The sequence below is a fragment of the Echinops telfairi genome, unplaced genomic scaffold (genome assembly GCF_000313985.2).
Source record: "Echinops telfairi isolate 266 unplaced genomic scaffold, ASM31398v2 ScPeMD7_3;HRSCAF=10, whole genome shotgun sequence".
NCBI lineage: Eukaryota > Metazoa > Chordata > Mammalia > Afrosoricida > Tenrecidae > Echinops > Echinops telfairi.
The window spans coordinates 11,008,868-11,028,141 of NW_022103899.1; positions in this window are offsets into that span (position 1 = coordinate 11,008,868).

Genomic DNA, 19,274 nt, shown 5'->3' on the forward strand with positions numbered 1-19,274 from the left:
CCCATCCTCATATAAATATATTTGCATATGTACATGTCTTTATCTAGACCTCTATAAATGCCCTTTTCCTCCCAGCTCTTTCCTCTGTTTCCCTTGATTCTCCTTCTGTCCCACTATCATGCTCAGTCCCCACCAGGATTTTAACAATATTCCGGCCCTCCAACGGGTCTGAGGGACAGTGAACTAACTGGCCCCATTTAAAAAATTTGAGGACCCCTGGTTTAACCTTAAGAAAAAAAATGAAATTGATTGGTTCTCATACAAATCAGTGGCAGAACAAGAACTTTGAGCCTTCTTTGAGCACAAAGACATTCAATTATCAACAATTCATCTAGATGTTTGAGTGCTTACATGGTGTGAAAATTTGTTTGTATTGGGGAATATAAATGAAGAAATGCCAAGACAATTATTCATCTGTACTGGTAAAGCAACCCCAGAGTCGAGGGGCTCAAACTGGCAAGTAGATGAATCGACTAAGCTACTCTACAAGTAGATTTGGACACTACCCAAGTACTCCCCAGTAAAATACGTCCTTGGGTTGAAATTCCACTTCTAGACAAGTACACGTTATTTTATACTAGAACATATAACAGCTTTTAGCATTATCTCTTACCTATAATCACATCCTGCTAATTACAGATGTATTTCTTATTATACAGATGAGTGAAAAAATAAAGACTGTAATATGAAAAGTTGTTATAGTCAACTAACAAATTTTAATGTCGAATGATAGGAGCAGGCTCCAAAACTTCAACTATCATATGTACACAAGGATTCCAAATCACACGCTCTCTCTCAAATTTTCTTTTGAGCTGAAGGTTTCTTTAAGTATGTACACAGGATGTCTGAATTTGGATATCTTCTAAAAGTTTTAAGTGTGGTACATTCAAAACAAAATTCAACATCTTACTCTATACATATCACTGAAATCTCCACATCAGTGTTGCTCATCTCTGGACATGTCTTTATACAGTTCAGAAACTCGGCTGTCATTCCCTACATCACGTCCATCAGCAAACCAGTTGTCTCAATTTCCTCAAACATTATTCCATTTCCCCGTGTAGTCCAGGCAGTTCTACTCCTGAGCCCATAAATTACTTTGCGTGATGGTCTCAACACCCCAATCTCTCATGGCAATAATCTATCCTTCTTAGTGGTGTTAGGACTAAGATTTAAAACTCTATATTATCATTGTATTGGTGAAGAATATTAAACACATGATGGACTGAAAAACAAGAGCCAACAAATCGGGGAAGAAGTAAGCGAGACTATTCTTAAAGGCAAAGATGGTGATATTCCATCAGTCCCTGAAGGACGTCATGCTTGGCAAGGTAGAGGGGCATCGAAAAAGAAGAGCTCAACAAGATGGATTGACACCGTGGCAGCAGCAATGTGCGGAAATATAACAACGATTGTGAGGATGGGGCAGGACCAGGCCATGTTTTGTTCAGCTGTGCTTAAGGTCACTGTGAGTTGGAGCTGACTCGATGGTCCTAAAATCAACAGCATATTATTATGCCGCTCCTCTTCTTTTAAAGTTATTATGAATACTCATTCTTTTCAGGATTAACACCAGATTCCTTAGAATGCTGTAATAAATCTATGGTGAAAACGATTTCTATACTCCCAGTTCATATTTGTTCACCCAGCATCCCTTTGGGTCAACCCTCTCTAATCTGTTTGGTTTTAATCATGTTTCAGCTTTCATGACATATTCTGTGATCTTGTAAAGCCTCCCCTCCCTCCTTCATGCTCATCACTCTTCATACGTAACTGGAAAACCATTTCTACATCAAGTTCAACATGTCATTCTTGCTTGGGAATTTCCACCAAGATTCATCAACTCCTCTTCCTCTGCTCCTGTGTTGAAAATTATGGTTCATTTGCCAAATTTAGTGGTTGGCAGGTCCCTATGGCAATGTAGTGTGTGATACATAGCAATGTAGTGAATACTTAATAAAGGTTTATTGGCTGAAGAGATACATTGAGCCAAAGATACAGGTAAAATCTATGCAAATTGTATTACAGATGTCCAAAAACTCTTATTGATTTTATTCCAATCCTAAAGCATTCTAAATAAAAGAATATTTAAAAATCAAAGAAACATGACTTCAGAGCACTATTAGTATGAAGAGTTAATTTTTAATGAAGTTTATAGATTATTTAAGCAGAACTCCATAACCCAAAATCAAACATAACTTGACCTCTTTCTCCTGCCCCAAGAGAAATAGTCATTTCATCCTGTGCCTGCCTTCCTCTCCTCCATCCTCCCTCTATCCCTTCTTTTCCCTTCCCTTCCTGTCTTCCTTCCTTTCTCCTTTCTTATTCTCTCCGCTGCCTTTCCTTTCGAATTCTCTCTTTTTACACCATTTTTTCTTTCTGTTCTAGCTCCAATTTGACACAAAACAATAATGTATTAAGTGTCAGACATTAAGCTCCCATTTGAAGACATAAGTGAGTAAAACACACTAGCTTTCAAGCATCCATGTCTAAAATAAAGGTGGAAAATATTGAAAATATTTCATTTATCCATAAAATACTTACTACATCATAATGAAACCATTTAAAGAGACTGAGTTTGTATTCACCAGTGCTACTCCCTACCGCTGCCACTTCCCTGCATTCGTTATTCTTCCTATTTAAGTCTGATGTTTCTTTCCAGATTTGCCTTGCTAAGCCATTGTCACCCACGTATCCTTGAGAGAGACCCTTGCTACCAAGGATGCTCCCCAATAAATGCTTCACTTTTTCTTACAAATGATTTGCTAATATTCAGGCTTACTTGTGCACTGAGGTCCAATGTCCTTATTTAAGACTGGTGTAATTTGTGTCGTTGGTCCAAGTTAAGTGTATCTGGATTCTAGTCCAAAGCATGCCACCCTTTTCAATTGCATCCCTCTTTCGGCACCTAGTGGGCTGAGCCAATCCAGAGAAAGAGGCCATTTGTTCTTCTTCCACCGACCAGGGGTGGCATTCAGCCGGTTTGCACCGGTCCCACAGAACTCACACCCCATTTCTTGTTCAGCCAGCAAACCGCACTGGTTGTTAAAATGGTGCTTGTATTCAGGGTCCTCTCTATGATTGGCCGCTGGGTAGCTGCCCAACAGGGAGATCACAAATTCACGTTCCTTACTCTTGTTTAACGTTCATCTGTGCGACAGTGGTGTTCTCATACCATGTTGAAATGATAAACTACACTTTGGTATATCGTTTTTTAACACTTAAAACAGTCATTAGGACAGTGAAGCAGTTGTTAAATTATTTGAATCCCACTACAGACTCCAACTGTGCCATCAGTGCCATCACATCAATTCTGATTTAGAGTGACATATAATGGACATGAGGTATCTATCGATCTATCGATCGATAGATAGGATAGGGTGCAACTGCCCCTGTGGGTTCCAGATTTATGACTGTGTACAGGAGCATAAAGGCACATTTTTCTACCTTGGTGTGGCTGGTGGATGCAAACTGCTGACCTTGGGGTCATCAGGCCAGCATGGAACCCACTACACAACCAGGGCTCTTGTCATAACTGGGTTGCATTAAATTTCCATACATTTGAAAACAGCTAAGTTTTAGATTAATGCTCTGAATTTCAATTATTTGCACACCTTATTCAACCTTGGTCTTAATCAAAACCATTCAATATGTGGCTATTACCTTATTTAATTTGATAAGAAATCATTCTTCACATTAAAATAAGCCTACAGTAAATGAGAGGTTTTATTCAATTGCTTCCCACTTCCAAGGCAGTGTTTCTAATAATTAACAACAACAACAACAACAAAAAGTAGATATTGTCTTTTGGTGCCATGAAATCGGCCTGACCCCTAGACCTCTAGGTATAACAGGAGGAAGCCCTGTCCAGTCCCATGGGAGCCCCGCAAGTGTGATGTGTTTGAGCCCACTGTCGCTCCAACTTAAAAATGTGTTCTACTGATATGAGAAATGTGCAGCATGGCAGTCTGCTTACAGCAAGACTCTTGTGAACTCATACCATTTTTCAGACAGTGTGAACTATCATATAATACTTGAAACACATTTTCATACATTAACAATTATTAGTGTGTTTTCTAATGTCCAAGAATTAGCTATGTGTTTTCTAATCTCCATTACTAATAAACCCAAACCCACTGCCACCATGTTGATCCAACTGATAGCAACCCTTTAAGGGTTTCCAAGACTAAAAATCTTTCTCGAGAAGACAGGCTTGCCTGGCAACCTTGGAGTTAGAAGCCCAACATGTAACCCACAGGCCCACCAGGGATGAATTGTTAGTATATAACATTTATTAGATATTGTATTTTCAATTGTTAAAGATTGATTTTTAAAAAAAATAAGCAAGTTTTTAAAGTGTCCATTTGATAAAACATTATTCTTTCCTACAGATACCTCTGCATGGGTGTTATACACCAGAAATTGCAACTACAGGAGAAGTAGCTAGAAAAGCTTATTATGGCTACAATTATATCATGAAATTATTAGTCTTCATCTGTGGTAATAACTAACTTAATCCCCTTTAACTGGAAGGACAGTTTGCTAATAGTAAAGATGACTTAGTATATACCTATTTAATTTAGATATAAAAATAAAATTCTCCCTACATAAAATGCTCAATTTTAGTATATTTAGTATTTAAAATTGAATCCACCTACAAACTGAACTCAAACATAGTGAGAGAAAGTGTGCTTAAAAGAACCAGGAATCCCTTGAATTGTTACTTGAATTCAGCTTCACGTACTGAATTCCGTTTCCTGCCCTCCCGGGAGACCGTGCTCATTGTGCTGCTGCTGGCAGGGACACGGAACCCTGCTTCGGGTCACACTGACCGAGGGTGCTTCCAAGAAGAACACGAGTGTGTCTTTCATAACGGAAAGCTTGAGGCATTTCAGAAAGGTGAAGGAATTAGAACATAAGTGTCAAAATGTTGAAATCAAACATAAAATATGATTTTCCTGGTGATAAAATCAGGCAATTCACAGAGAGGTAATGTTTTATTACCTAACCTGGCTCACCTGCTCCCAAGTACACTGCATCTCTTCCAAAGTGTATTCAAGTATCCATCCTATTCTGAAAACTATAACCTCTTAACAGGTAGGAAGACATCTTACTCCTGATTCACTCCAGCTGTGATGCACATTCATTTTGCGATTTTAAAAGAATTCAGTTAGGATTGCTACTTTATTCCTCCAGAGCTCAAGCTTATTGTCATTGCTATTCCCAATGTGTAGGAAATCCAGATAAGCTTAGTTCTTCCAGCTGTAAGTGGCAGACAGACAGACAGACAGACAGACAGACAGACAGACACACACACACACCACTCATCATGTCGAACTTCTGGGTACTGTGTGAAAGTCCTGGATATTGCCCCCATCATCCTAATCACGAGGTGGAATGAGATGTGCTTACATACAATATACTCTAAAACAGAAAGAAAAATCCTAAAGTGTTTTAAAAATTGCTAGATATTTACCTTTTCCTTATCAGTAAAAATGTTGTTTCCTTGGGTCTTTCAAAATAAGTAAACACAGTGCTTCAAAGATGTCATGATAAGTATTCTGATAAAAACAATGATAGATGCTTAGTCAAGATCCCTAGTCTCTAGTCTCAATTAGACATAAGGGGGGGGGGCAAGCTTTTTAAGGTCCAATAATATGTTTTCAGGCTTTAAATATTTTGCTCTAATTGAGAAACTTTTCCATTGTTATCTTATTTAGAGAACCTTGCCTTTTATAATCATACAGTTTGATGTTGCAAACCCATGAGGCATTCCCTGGTTGATAGTAGTGGCAATCTGCTTTTGTCAAGAATATAGTCAAGAAAACTCGATGAAGCTTTGCATTCTGTAGCCTATGGGATTGTCAACAGTCAGAATTTACTCAATAGTAATGGATTTGGTTTACATCTCATATGTGCCACATTGTCTCTGGAGAGCCAGCAATAGCTAAAACTAAAGTGTTACTACAACAAGGAGTTTAAAATTTAATGAAGGAAAGGTGAAGAGTCAATTTTGATAAAATATATTTTAAGAAGACAATAAACTTATGGTAATATGTTATAATAGGGATATAATAATTTTTAAAACCATGCACTGTTAGGGGGATTTTCATAGATCAAGGCCAATGATAAACAAAGCAGAATTATGACCTTGTAGTCATTTGGGCCAAGCATGATTGTCATTAGCAATTCTTAAGAAGTGAATTAAATGACCTTTACCAGAGTAGCAGATTAGTAATATCACAAGGAATACATAATGGAAAATAGACAATTTCTGTGTATTTCTTTGAGAGTGGTAAGCATATCAGAAAAATGAAGAACATGAAAAACTGTAACAAATAAATAAAAATAACAAATGGAGAAATATTTTAGAGCTATTTGGAGCTGACATTATGAGAAGAGTTTATTGAAATGGAAAGAAAAGATTTAAAAAATGAAATGCATGTTTCTGGTTTAAGCAATTAGGTTAATATTTTCAGTGATGTTCATAAAAATAGGGGTAGGAGAATGTGGGGGCGGAGGAAGAGGGAGCGGAAGGGGAAACACATCACAAGGTTGGATATATAGCCCCCCTCTGGGGGGGGGTACAAATACAGAAAGGTGGGTAAAGGGAGACAACTGACAGTGTAAGACATGAAATAACAATATTTAATTGATCAAAGATTCATGAAGGTGGGATGGTGGGGGAGGGAGGGGGATAAAAGAGGAGCTGGTACCAAGGGCTCAAGTAGAGACAAACTGTTCTGGGAGTGTTGATGGCAACATACGTACAAGTGTGCTTAATACTATTGAATGATGGATTGTTATAAGACTTGTAAGAGCCCCCAAATAAATGATTAATTTTAAAAAACACATAAATAATAGAAGACAAGCATGAACCAAAATTTAAAAGAGCTGGAGTACTTTTAGGAAAAAAGGAAGGAAATATATTCAATCATTGGCCTGTGGGGTCACGATGGCATCAGGGTTACACTTTGGGATTCTAACCAGAAGGTCAGCAGTTGGAAACCACCAGCCACTCTGCAGAAGTAAGATGAGGTTTTCTACTCCCATGAAGAGTCACAGTCCCAGGACCCCACAGGTGCAGTTTTACCCCACAGAGTTGTTATGAGTCAGAACAGACTGGATGGCAGTAACTTTTGAGTTTGGGTCATGGTCAAGAGCCCAGCAAGCTCACACTGGAAACCGCCAGGAGCTCTGTTGGAGAAAGATGAGATTTCCACTCCAGTGAAGACTTACAGTCTTGGAAACCCACGGGGCTCTATACAGTCTGTTTTATACAGTCACCATGAGACGAATAGACTTGAGAATTTAATTGGCAAATGTTCTGATTGAGATTGCTATAAGTTGGGACCAGTTGGAAGATTCTAATAATTTAACAACTGGTTTACTGCTTTCATGACCACTTTAAGTATAGCACAAACAATATACTGAAAGGTAGTTTATTTAGTTCAGACAGTTAATGCTTAAATAAGAACAATAAAAGAGGTACACAGCACTACTTTTTGTTACAAGAAAGAATTCAAATCAATAAAACTGTTATTTAAGATATTTCCATATTGCTTCTTGATTGGTATCTTCCCTCGTGATTTCTTTTTCTTTTCTTTTACCAGAGCATCATCTACTATGTGATTTACCCTTAACTTCTTTTCACTGTAGGAGTAGGAGCCCACTCCTTTAGAGACAGGCCAACTAAAAAAGTCATTGTGTTTGATAGACTAGGAACAGTTAGGTGACTTCTCTGAACATATTATTTTCATCTGTGAAAACACCTTTCCACGTTTGCTGAACTAACTATGACGTCTTGGCATTTCAGTTCTTTGAACACTTTCAGGAATTGCATATTCATTCAAAATATCTCGTGGGAATTGGGGGCATGACACAAAGCTGAAATGAATGACAGACCACCGCCCTCTGGTTGTTTGGCACTTTTCCTCTTTATTTGCTGGTTTAACTAAGTTACAAATGAAAGGGAATAAAAATGTAGTATTTCATCAAAAGTATACTGAATTTCATGTAATGAATAAATAAATATTACAAGCAGAGTTCTAATTTTTTATACCTATGGATGGAATGAACATTACTACACTGGGGCACAGATGAACGTCAAACAAATACAAGGACGTGAGTTTGTGATTTCTACACTAGATGCTGCCCGGATGCTTAGCTTAGAGACAACTCTGATTTCAAGTGCCGTTTTAACAACTAGTTCTCTGAACTCAACAAAAAATTTTAGGCATCAGTTCTGCCAAAGAGGTGGGAACTGACTCACTCCTACCACCGATTGGAATTAACTCAGAGGCACCAGGTTTGCTTTGGTTTGCGTTTAGTTATTTCCCTGGAGCCACTGAAAGGCACATGTGTTCACACGTCGGGCTGGTACCCAAAGATTCCAAGTCTGAATATTCACAGAGAGAGACCCAAGAAGAAAGGCCTTGCCATCCAATTCCTGAGAATCAGCCATGGAGAACTGCGAAGCACACTTCTACTCTGACATACATGTGGTTGCCATGAGTTGGAATCAACTTGACAGATACAATTTTCCATTTATTTGTCTTGTTTTATTATCTTAGTATAGATCCAAATAGGGCTCTCGTATAATAATTGAATATGTAATAATATAAATTCTCTGTTATTTGAATTCATGGAAGTGCTTTCCTCCATTTAAAGTGGTTAGGCATAAATGCACACCCAAATCTCACAAAACCTTATAGGACAGGGTAGAACTGCCCCTGTGTGTTTCCAAGACTCTAAGTCTTTGGGGCAGTACAGAGACTCCTCTCTCTCTCCGGCAGAGCCATTGCCTGGTGGGTTCCAACTGCTGGTCTTGCCATTAGCAACACAATGTGGAACCACTACTATATCAAGACTCACCTATAAATGTACGGAGGCACAGAGAAAGCATCGGGTATTAACTCATATTATCTTATTGTATTTTAAATTAGTCAGTATTGTACCACACTTTTAAGGTGTTTGGGTTTCTTTCTTTAACATGCTTGGTAGTTATTGGTCATCCATATTCAGATTATATCATCTATGCTTTCCAAGCTTATGTGTTTAAAACTAAGTGATTATGTAAACTAAGTGATATTTATATAGTAATTCTTCAAATATGAAGAAATCAAAACACAGATTTTTAAAATAATTTATTCTTTTTCAAGTATTATTGTGCTACAATTACTTTAGCAACCCACCTAAGAATTTCTAAAGCATTTAACTCTGTTTATATGAGAATTAGCTATTTCTCTTTGCATACATATCATTTTACTTAATACTTAATTAAATTAAGCCATCATAATATAACAAAAGTAAAATACCCACCAAACAGACTAGAATCTTCATGCAAGAGCAAATATATTTTATAGAGGCAAGGGTCACAATGTTTCAGTTGGGCCAAGAGATAACCAGTAATGAATCATAAGCCCATTTACAAAAAAAAAAGACAACTCTATGCAGATTCTAACTTAAACACCTATTCAATATCAGCAAGAGTTAGCAAAATTCTTCCAATCAAAATAAGCCAATATAGCTTTCAGTGACCAATTTTTGAATATTAAATGCAATTTACCACTTCAAGCCAAGGATAAAACATTTACTCATGGCAATGGCGATACCAGGAGGGAAAGGGGATGTAGTAAGGGGGAATGGATCACAGGGAGCTACATATAACCTCCTCTCTGGGGGACAGGCAGCAGAAGGGTGGGTGAAGGGAGACGCCGGACAGTGTAATATAAGATACAATAATAATTTATAAATTATTAAGGGTGCATGGGGGAGAGGGGAGGAGGAAGGGAAGGGGAGGGGGAAAAAAAGGAAAATTAGCGGATTCCGGGAACCCAAGAGGCAAGCAAATTTTGGGAATAATGAGGGCAACAAATGAATAGATGTGCTTTACACAATTGATCTATGTATTGTGATGAATTGTATGAGCCCCAATAAATTGATAAAAAAAAAGACTTACAAAACTTTAAAATGGGTTAAAAGTGAGATCCAATTAAAAGACATTACATTTCAACTTAAAAAAAAACAAAAAAACATTTACTCATCTGAACTTTAGAAGTTGTAACTGTAAAATCAAGCCACTCTCCATTCTCAATTTAGGAGTTTTCATGAATAGATTTTTTCCCTGAATGAATCATGTTAGCTCTAGTGTAATTATTTAACAAAAACACTAATTTCCTTAACAGCAAACTATCAATAGATAGGAAGGTGGGTATAAAAATATCTTATAGCATCACCTCATAGGCTAACAGTATGCCTTGGAAATTAATTTTATAGGAAATTAATTCAATCCCTCTGAGCAGATAGTTAAATATAGCTCATTTAAAACTAATCCACTGCAAAAATCTAAGATTCAAGGGAGATAGAGAGTAGGAAATGTACTTCTGAATCAAAGCTTTAGAAGTAAGTGTCTGTGTTTCCAATGGAGAGCAGGTGTAAACGAGAGGCGGGTCCTGCAATGGGGGCCATTCTCTGATATCAAAGCTTAATCAAATGAGAAAGACAACACAGAGGATCCAGAGAAGAAGTTCCCAGAAAGTTAAGCTAAAAACTAGGGAATTATAGCATCAGGAAGAGAATGGTGAGGTGTTTTCTGAAATAAAAGGGCATGGCAATAGCCATCAATAAAAGCAGGTGATTAAGCAACTGAAATCCATAGATTTTTTTAATAACCAAAAGCATTATGATGAGTTGGATATAATAATTTCAATAAAGTAGTGGCTATATTGCATTGAATTTAGGAGAAAATGGTGGGCAAGAAATGATTAGCAACCTTTTCTAGAATAACTATGAAGAGATAATAGAACTTGATTATAAAGGTTTTTTAGTTTTAAATTTTATAATGAAGTCAAAGACTATTGTAAATACATGAAAATATAACAGGTATTCAAGCATGTGTATATCAATTAATTAATGTGCAAATAACTTCTTTACACCAGATATAGGGTTTTGTATGTAAGTATTCCCTTAGCTTAAATTCTGTAACACAATCTTGTGCTATTCAATTATGATGTTGAGTAACGTCTATAGCGCACTTTTTGGCTTGATTGCTTTTTCTTCTTTTTTGAAAATATTCAAGTAAAACAAACGTGACTCAATGAATTTTGTCTTTAGAGTCATTGCTTATTTTCAGGTTTGTGTTGAATGTGAGAAATATTAAACAAGAAAACTTAGACTATAAAAATATAAAAATACTCGTAAATGCAAAAGTCTAATTGAACCATGTGGGTGACAGATGCCTGAAGCAACCTTAGTGGCACAATGATGACAAGGCCGGGCTGCTAAGCAAAAGGCAGAGAACACAGACACACTTGACAGGAGACAAGCACCTTGCCATGTGCTCCGGCTAAAGATTTAAGCTCGGTAATCCCAGGAAGCATTCTAATCTGCCCAATAAGCACACTGTGAGTGGGATTTACTTTAAGGCAAATACAACATAAAGATGACAAAACCGAGATTTTTCTGGAAGTTATAATTTCTTAACTGTATATTTCTTTCATAATTCAAAATAAACAAATTTCAATATATTGGATCTAATTTACATATTTGTTATGCAAGGGCTTTTAAAAGTTAGTTGAAAAACTGAATCAAAATGCTATGAATTATTTCCATGAACTTTTGAAACCCCCTCATATGATGAATTAAAAAAATATCCATTGACTTTCTGGTTTGCTCCTTTGGACATTCCAAAATTTAAATTTATAATTCATTGGAAGATGTGTATCCTGTATTGCATAGTTGTACAGTTGAAATCACAGAGATTAAGACTATGGGTTTTCATAAACTTGACTCAGAAAGTCTCACTTTTTACACCAGAAATTGATTAAATTTTATGTTCTCCTCTAATATTTAAGAATCACTAGAGAGAGAGTTATTCTTAGATAAAATTTCCAGTTATAGAATACAGTGACATCAACGGCAGCTAAACATAACTAATCAGGCGTAGATATTTTATACAGAATAAAGTAGTAGTACTTACTGCTCAATAATTATATATATGCCTTAATCTATTTGATATTCCAGTGTTTTATAAAAACATAATAAATTATATGACATCTATTGGAATATCCAGTTTTATTAGTGAATCAACTCATATTAAAAGATCAAGATATTTCCTTTTGATTGAGATTTTCCCTGTTGTACTGTTCTTGTTTTTGTGCATATTAAATCCAGTACAGGTAAATCTAGACACAGTCAATGGGTTGACGGCTTCTTGAGGTCTGGCATCATGGCAAGGGAGGTTTGAGGGAAACGGCGAGCTAATAGTAATGAGTAAAAGAGCTAAGAGAATGTTCTAAAATCATTGTGATGATGCTTGTACGACTCTTCTTAATATGCCCTGAACTACTGAATTGTGTGATTTGTGAATTATATGCCAATGAAATTGTTTTTTAAAAAGATCAAATAATTTGTCCAAGGCCACAAGGGAAATGCAGGAAAGTGCATTGGTTTGTGACAGAAACAAATATTGAACAGCATTTCCTTATTGTTATCATTATCATTAGTATGATATTTTTATTATAATCAATTAACAAATGTTGAAGCGTGACTAATAAATAAAGTTAATAGCATACATTGAGGTTTACTTTTTTGTATTGTACAATTCCACAAATTTTAACAAATGTGAAATGTCATAAATCCACTATTTAGGACTCACCCAGAATTGATTCGTCTTCCTCATAATCATTTGTGTTCTACCTGTTCACCGCTCCTGCCTTTCCTGAAGCCCAAGCAAATACCGACCCTTTCCATTTTGCATAGTTTTGACTTTATCAGATATAATACGTTTGAAATCAGTCAAGATCTAGCCTTTTCAGGCTGGCTTCTTTCACTCAGAAATACGTGTTCTGTGGTCCTCTTTATCCCGACCCCAGTGATTTTCGTGGCATGGAAGAGCATTCCTATTTATTGAATAACTTTATTAAATCATGAATATAGATTATAAAACAATTAATGTGCAGGTTTTCATATGCTTCTATTTTTCCAATATAGGAACAATATAATTGTGTTTTAAGGTAAGACTCTTTTTTTTAACTTACTTTATTGGGGGCTCTTACAGCTGTTATCACAAATCATACATAAAACCGTTGTGTCAAGCACATTTGTACATACGTTTCCATCATCGTTTTAAAAATATTTTCTTTCTACTTGAGCCCTTGGTATAAGCTAATTCCCTCCTACCCCATCCTCCCACCCTCATAAACCCTTGATAATTTATAAATTATTAATTTTTTCATGTCTTACACAGACCGCTGTCTCCCTTCACCCACTTTTCTGTTGTTGGTCCCCCTGGGAGAGGAGTATATGTAGATAGGTCATTTTCATTGGTTCTTCCTTTCTGCCCCCCACCTTCCCCTTACCCTCTTGGTACCACTACTGTCATTATTGGTCCTGAGGGGGTTATCTGTCCTGGATTCCCTGTGTTGTGAGCTTTTATCTGTACCTGTGAACATGCTCTGGGCTAGCCAGGTTTGTAAGGTAGACTTGCGGTCATGATAGTGGGGGGAAGGAAGCATTAAAGAACTAGAGGAAAGCTGTATGTTTCATTGGTGCAATACTGCACCCTGACAGGATCGTCTCTTCCCTGTGACCTTTCTGTAAGGGATGTCCAATTGTCCACAGATGGGCATTGGGGCCCCACTCTGCCCTCCCCCTCATTCACATAGATGAGATTTTTTGGTTCTGGGTCTTTGATGCCTGATACCTGATTCCATGGACACCTCATGATCACACAAGCTGGTAGGTGCTTCTTCCATGTGGGCTTTGTTGCTTCTCGGCTAGATGGCTGCTTGTTTATAAGACCCCAGATGCTGCTACATCTTTTGATAGGTGGGCACCATTATCTTTCTTTACCACATGTGGGTAAGAATATTTTTAAGGAAGTATACAGAACTATGTTCTAAAGCGTCTGCTTCATTTTGCATACTCACATTTGCAGTAAAGTTGCTGCTGTGGTACATCCTTATGAGCATTCATTTTGCTCAGATGTTTTTATTTCAGCTCTTCTAATAGTTGTACAGATGATCTTGATATCAAAGATGGTATCTCATCTTTACTTACTTTTAAATTTTTAATGAAACATCTGTTTGAACAGTTTGCATATTGCTTATTTGGTATCTGTATAATTTATTCGGTACAGTTTCTATGCAATCATTTTTAATTGATTGTTTTGTTCACTGTTAATGAATTTTAAGACTTCTTTGTATATTTTTCATATAAGTCCTTTATATATATTTGCAAATATTTTCATTCATAATGTGGTTTATCTTTTTATTCTATGTTCATTATGTTTCAGATTGGAATATTTTAATCTTAATAAAGTATAAATTGCCAATTTCACCTTTTAAGAATTTATTTGGGGATTATAACTAAAAAACTTATTTCCAGATTGAGGACCACCTAGACTTCCTTCTGCATTATCTTCTAGACCTTTTAGACTTCTGCAATTAACAATTAGGTCCGTTACCCATTTTGAGATAATTTTTTACTAAAGGGGTAAGGTCTGTCTAGATTCTCTATTATTTGGGGGGCCAGGTTGCACATGTGTATCTAAATGTTCTTAACTTGTATCTTTCCTAGAAAGTAATATGTCTTCAATTTTTTTGTCAAAGACTTAGGATATACACCAGGACACTATGAACTACTGAGATAAAGTGATTGCTTTTGTGAACCTTATCATATTTATAATACAGAACACACAAAGTAAAAATAAATTATAATAAGAAAATGTTACTTTCTGAAGGCTACATAGTAGACAACTTAACAATAAATGGATATCTGCATCTGAAAACTGTAATTGTTCATAGTATCTACTTAAAGGAAAAATTATAGTCATTACTTTTATTTCAATATGGCAACCACTATGTATATTTGGAATTATTACATCCTGGATACTGTTCTATTTCTTAAAATGTAAATCAATAAAGATCTCAGCACGCTTATTATCTCATAGTACATCTGGAAACTAAAAATAAAAGAGGTTTTTTAATAGTTACAGCTGAAGATGAGAACGACAACAACAAAAAACCTTGCATGACAGACAAACTATCCACTAACAAGCAAAAATATATATTTTTTAAATGCTATTTCCATCTGTTTGGGCTCACAGTGAATTCTCTCTGTCGGAGAGAGAACAGCCCGCAGAGTTTCAAGGCTCTCATCTCTAGGGAGGTAGATCGCTACACGACTTTCCCACGGAACTGTGGATAAGCGTGGCATTCCGGTGAGCAGTAGGGTCTTAACCACAGTGTCACCAGGGATTCTTCACCTTTACAAAGACTCTAAATCCTCCTCTTCCAAAAGCTTTGTGCAAGGTAGGACACATATATGGAGAGTGCCCAAAAAAACCACTAATACTTGTTCTAAATTCAATCCTTCACTATCAAAGAATCTCTATGACTATTTTTCTATAAATATTTGTTTTTGAAATCATGCCCACTCACTGATTAGTGCCATTTTACTTTGCTTACTTGAAAACATTGTTTAATGTGTTAAAAGAGCATCCCTCCCTGCTTAAATCACCTATGTGCGTGTTAGTTGCTATTAGCTTTGTCAGTTTTGACTCATGGCTACTCTGTGTGACAAAGCCCACCGAAGAACTGCCCAATATGGCTTTCTATGCAGGAATTCTTTTTCAAGCATTATTTTTATTCACCTATGCTTGATAATGCAAACAGAAACCAGGAATCTATCTCTTGGAAGCTCTTTCAGCTCATTTGTCAAAGGACCTTGAAACAAGTACTCAATAATATTGTATGAAAAAGAGAAATTTTCACAGTAAATTTTCTTTTCTTTTTTCCAAATCATTTTATTAGGAGCTAATCAAGACAACACACAATTACATAATCCAAACACATCAAGCAGGATTGCACAATTGCTACCAAAATCAGTTTCAAAACACTTTATTCTGCCTGGAGGTCCTTGGTATCAGCCCCTCTGACCACACTCACCCCACTTCTCCCACCATAACCTCTAAGAATGCTTATTCTACTTGTCGTCCCTATGGGCGCATCTATCCTGGGTTTCATATACTGAAAAGCACAGAAAAATGTATAGCAAAAATTGAAGAAAGTTATCCACAATGACAAAATCATTGTTCATACAACTATTAGTAAAAGATATACATCATTTACACAATAACCACTAATGCCAGTGATGAAAAAATTGAAAACTCTAAACAACTTCTTCAGTCTGAAATTGATCAAGTATGCAATCAATATATTGATAATGACTCATGATTGGAAATCAAAAGTTGGAAAAAATGAAAAAAGTTTGTTAGTGGGAAAATATGACTCTGGTGATAGAAAGCTAGAGATCACATGATAGAATTTTTTAAAACCAACACATTCTTCAAAATAAATGCCTTTTTATCATCAGTATAAACAGTGACTACACAGGTAGACTTCACCGGATGGAATAAACAAGGATAATTTTGATTGCATTTATGAGAAGAGGCAATAGGAAAACTCAATGTCATTGGCCAAAACAAGACCCTACTCAGATAATTGCTCACGTGCAAGTTTACTTTAACACTGAAAAAAGGTAAATCATCCATAAGAACATGAATATGAACATGAATGTATCCCATCTGAATTTAGAGATTATTTCAAGAACAGATTTGATGCATTACATACAAATGACGGAAGACCAGGTGGGTTGGGGGATGACAACAAGAACATAACTGAAGAAGACAGTAGGTCCTTAAAAAGAAAAGGTCACAATGAATGCTGGAATTTGTTCTTGAACGCAGAGTCGCTAAAGCAAATGGAAGAAATGAAGAAGTAAGGGAGCTGAACAGAAGAGTTGAAAAGGCACATGGCAAAGGCAAAGCAAAACATTAAAATTAAATGTGCAAAGAACTAGAATTATACAATTACAAGGGAAGAACACACAATATGAAGGAACTGAAAGAAAACATATGCCTTCACTTGCATTTCATTTTTAAAGTAATTCTCTAAACCAGTGGCTCTCAATCTTCCTAATGCTATGACCCTTTAATAGTTCCTCATGTTGTGGTGACCCCCAACCATAAAATTATTTTCGTTGCTACTTCATAGCTAATTTTGCTACTGTTAAGAATAGGACTCTCCTTGTGAAAAGGTTGTTTGACCCCCAAAGGGGTCGCGGCCCACAGGTTGAGAACCGCTGATCTAAGCTATTGTCTCTCCCTGGCTGAATCTCTCCTTCCAAGATGTTTTCTCATTGCAATAAAAAATACTATAATTATTTCACCCAAGGACACAACGTTACCTGGGATAATTTAGAATATCAACAGGGATTCTGAGAAGTTTTGGTATTATAAGTACCTATAATTTCACACATAAAAGGGAAGGGAGGAAAAGCGTCAACCAATCAATGGTTGGTCACCCTGTAGTGCAATGCTGAGGCTTTAAAATGAAATTGTGAATTCAATATATTTTCCTCAAATATTTTCTGGTAAAAGCCCCCAAATAACAACTTTACCTTTCAAATTACCTAAAATATTGTCTGTTTTCTGCTGTACATTCTATTCCTTGCATGACTTCTCTGCCGACTTATATAAATGACTGTCTCCTCACTGCCATGAACTCGTGAAGGACCTGCTCATTGTCAAGATCGAGTCCAGGACAGTGAAGATTTAAATTTTAGTAACTGACATCAAAAAGGCTTTTAAAATTTTGTTCTGAGACAGCGCCAATGGATGATGTAAGCAACTTGCTCTCTTTTGTTCCATAAATAAACTAACACAGAAAGTAACACACTTATTTATAAAAATAATACATTGTAGCGGGACTTTGCAGACATGGATGAATTTAAAAATAATCTGTTCTTTTAAGAGTGTTTTAAAACGGACAGACTAAGAACCACAACAGATTACGGCCTTTCCCGGGAGGAACAAAGGCACTGGCACAGGAAAGGGAAGGAAACTAAAGCGCGTTCTCTGGCCATCACTGCCAGCTGGGAGGGTTGCTCTCAAATCCTGCCAGAGAAAAGGAAGAGCTCATGCTTCACAACGCGGAACCAAAGAACAAAGTTACAATGGAACCAAATTTAAGAACAGTACTTCTCAGAGGGACTCTCTATCATCCAAACCCTATCACTCCGTTAAATTACCAAGGAGAATTAAATGTAAATAGATGCCAATATCCTTGGGGGAAAAAAAGACATCACTATTCATATGCAAATTCTATTAATATAAAACAGCAGACCCCATGGAGAACTAAAGATCCCTTTCTGGGGTGACTCTCCTGCAGTGTTCCCCATGTTTCTATGTGCAACAACTATCTCCCTGATCATCCCGGGACCACACTCATCTTTCGCTGAGAAGTGACCAATTTAATAAGTAAAATCTTGTAAATTGAAATGTCAATAAAACTACTAGCCCGAGAATTTAGAGAAGCCCCACAAAACTTCCCTGCCCTTGACTAAATTATTAAAGTTATTTATATGTCTGTAGTAAATATGGAGTCCCATGGTGACACAAATAGTTAAGCACTCAACTATTAGTGGAATGGTTATTGGTTTAAGGCCCTGCAAAGGCACATCAGAAGAGAGTTGTTGCCATATGTATCCCCAAGGTCAAAGTTTTGAAAACTCTCTGGATTAATTCTACTGTGTGTGCATGGGGTTCTCATGAATTAGCATGGAGTTGACTATAACTAACAACACATTAAATATAGTTCAAGAAGATACCAAATAAGGACAATCCTTAAAATTCAATGGGAGGAATCCATCTAGAAAAAGAAAGTTTGGAAACTGTGGTAGCCATTGGACAATTCTACTTGATGGATTGAATTATGGAATGATCATATATATGTGTTAAATAAAAAATAAGTGAAAAAAAATAAGTTCAATTGGAAGAAGAATTTCTGTTGATATAGATAGAACACAAGAAACTGAGCTTAGAGAAATATGGATTGATACTATTTAATTATTATCAATTTTCTCAGTTTCCTTTTAAGGGTGAGATTAAAGATGACCTCAGACTTGTTTTTATGGATCTGAATGAAATGTGTGCTACTCTACCCTACATTAGGTCTTGGGTTACTCTTTTCTTGTATGCATGAGAAAAAAATATGATACAGATATGTTCAAGATTTTTCAACAATTAATGCTTAACTTATGGTAGTGCCTAGGCCAAAATCAACACTTCTACTCTGTGATAATTATGTTCAGGACGTTTTGTGTGTTCACAAAGAATGGATAAGAAAGCCTGCTATTATCTGTGCACATGTGGGAAAACTTTATAGAATGCTTAGAGAGAAAAGACGTAAGTTTTCAAGAGACCCACAGTT